Genomic DNA, 2,559 nt, shown 5'->3' with positions numbered 1-2,559 from the left:
CAAATATAAAAGACATCTGTAAAATTCTCAGTGTATACGTAGCCTAAAGGTCATGGATTGTGAACAACAGATTTTGATATTGCCTGCCTTGTAACTGATATAAACAGAACCGAGCTTCTACACGATAATGACTTGGAAGAATAGCAGAACACTCTTTCTTCCTTTAAAGATGACCTTCAAAGGGGGAAAAAACTGGATTGGAGCATTCTTTTATATCTTTGTTATGCTAAAGGATGTACTAATATATGGGCAATACTCTGTTTAGAAATAGATGTAGGGAGAAGAGATGAGGAACTTTAAAAGAAACTTATGAATGGCTCAAGCCCTGGAAGAAGCTACAGCAATCTCAGAAGCAGAGGTCAGTGTTATTCTTACCAGCCTATATCAGGGTATGCACTGACTCTTTAGAGGAGGTTATAGGCACAACTTGGTCCTGGTGCAGTCAGGGACAAGGGTATTCTGGAGGATTTGTCTGGAGGGGCTCATGAGTGATCATGTGCCAACCAAACTAAAAAAGGGCAGCCTGTGAAACACCAGAGAGAAACCAGATCTGCAGTATTTCACTACCAACATGGTTGGAGAAGCAGCCAGTAGGGCTGTGGGAAAATGGTATGAAAACAGGCATGAGTAGAAAAGAGAGATGAAGCAAGAAAAGGAAAAGGCCTGTGACAGTTCAGCAGAGGTGCGAGTTTGGGGGTCTGTTACTTCTTTCTATCTTTGTTTAGGGCCCCCAGCTTGGACTTTCAATAAGAGTGGAAAGAAGCCCCCACATACTGAGTTTAGAAGGGCTGATGGACCACTCTGCTCCTCCCGCCTACACAGTTTGTGTCAACAGGAAAATGGACACCTGGGCAGGGAAGAGCTGTTTAAGGACTATTTCAGCTCAGAGTGAGCTGGAAGATTGTGTGATGTTTGTTCCGAACTGTTTATCCTATAATGGGAGAGTTCTAGTCAAAGCACTAAATTACCCTACCATAAGAAGACTGTAGACCAGAGTGGAAAACTGAAGCATGGAGTTAAGTTTCTTCATTCTGTCAGTCGTGTGCCTGTTATTATTGAAACTTAGCTGCTCACTGCCAGCAACCTAGTCTTCAGTCTCGTTTGGATCTTCTAAACAGTTATTTTCTAGACTTGGTAAATATTTGCATTACACAAATGCTTAGAGGCTCCAAGTCAGACTCTATTGACTATTAGACTATTTTTCTACCTGTAATATTAAATAGCCACAATAAACTAACATGGGCGAATTCTTGTAAGAACTATAATCTCATTGATTGTTAGAACAAATAATTTAAAAGGGTTTCAGTGCATAAATATGAAAGATAAAAATAAAAGCCACTCAGTAACACACTTCCATAGACCATGCTAAGTAATAGTTATGGTCACTACTGCAAGGAGCTTCATTGACTCCCATCATGCACTTGGCAGCATAAGGGGGAAGATGAAAATGGCTTAACTGCTACCTGACAGGTTGTCAAGCCCGTCTGCTTCTTGGCCTGCTCACTTAAAGGATAAGACCTCCAGCCAGTTACAACAACACATTCTACAAGCCATTACCCTCTGATCCCACAGAGGGTTACCAAAAGAAACTACACCATCTGCTCAAGAAACTCCCTGAAAAAGCACAAGAGCAAATCCGCACAGACACACCCCTAGAACCCTGAGCAGGGGTATTCTATCTGCTACCCAAGATCCATAAACCTGGAAATCCTGGATGCCCCATCATCTCAGGCATTGGCACCCTGACAGCAGGATTATCTGGCTATGTAGACTCCCTCCTCAGGCTCTAAGCTACCAGCACTCCTAGCTATCTTCGAAACACCACTGACTTCCTGAGGAAACTACAATCCATTGGTGATCTTCCTGAAAACACCATCCTAGCCACTATGGATGTAGAAGCCCTCTACACCAACATTCCACACAAAGATGGACTACAAGCCATCAGGAACAGTATCCCCGATAATGTCACGGCAAACCTGGTGGCTGAACTTTGTAACTTTGTCCTCACCCATAACTATTTCACATTTGGGGACAATGTATACCTTCAAATCAGCGGCACTGCTATGGGTACCCCGCATCGCCCCACAGTATGCCAACATTTTTATGGCTGACTTAGAACAAGGCTTCCTCAGCTGTCTTGTCCCCTAACATCCCTATTCTACTTGCGCTACATTGATGACATCTTCATCATCTGGGCCCATGGAAAAGAAGCCCTTGAGGAATTCCACCATGATTTCAACAATTTCCACCCCACCATCAACCTCAGCCTGGACCAGTCCACACAAGAGATCCACTTCCTGGACACTACAGTGCTAATAAGCGATGGTCACATAAACACCACCCTATACCGGAAACCTACTAACTGCTATACCTACCTACATGCCTCCAGCTTTCATCCAGACCACATCACATGATCCATTGTCTACAGCCAAACTTTATGATACAATTGCATTTGCTCCAACCCCTCAGACAGAGACAAACACCTACAAGATCTCTATCAAGCGTTCTTACAACTACAATACCCACCTGCTGAAGTGAAGAAACAGATTGACAGAGCCA

This window comes from Terrapene carolina, unplaced genomic scaffold, assembly GCF_002925995.2.
Source record: "Terrapene carolina triunguis isolate 2854851 unplaced genomic scaffold, T_m_triunguis-2.0 Scaffold210, whole genome shotgun sequence".
Lineage (NCBI taxonomy): Eukaryota > Metazoa > Chordata > Testudines > Emydidae > Terrapene > Terrapene triunguis.
Note: the sequence above shows the minus strand (reverse complement) of the source record.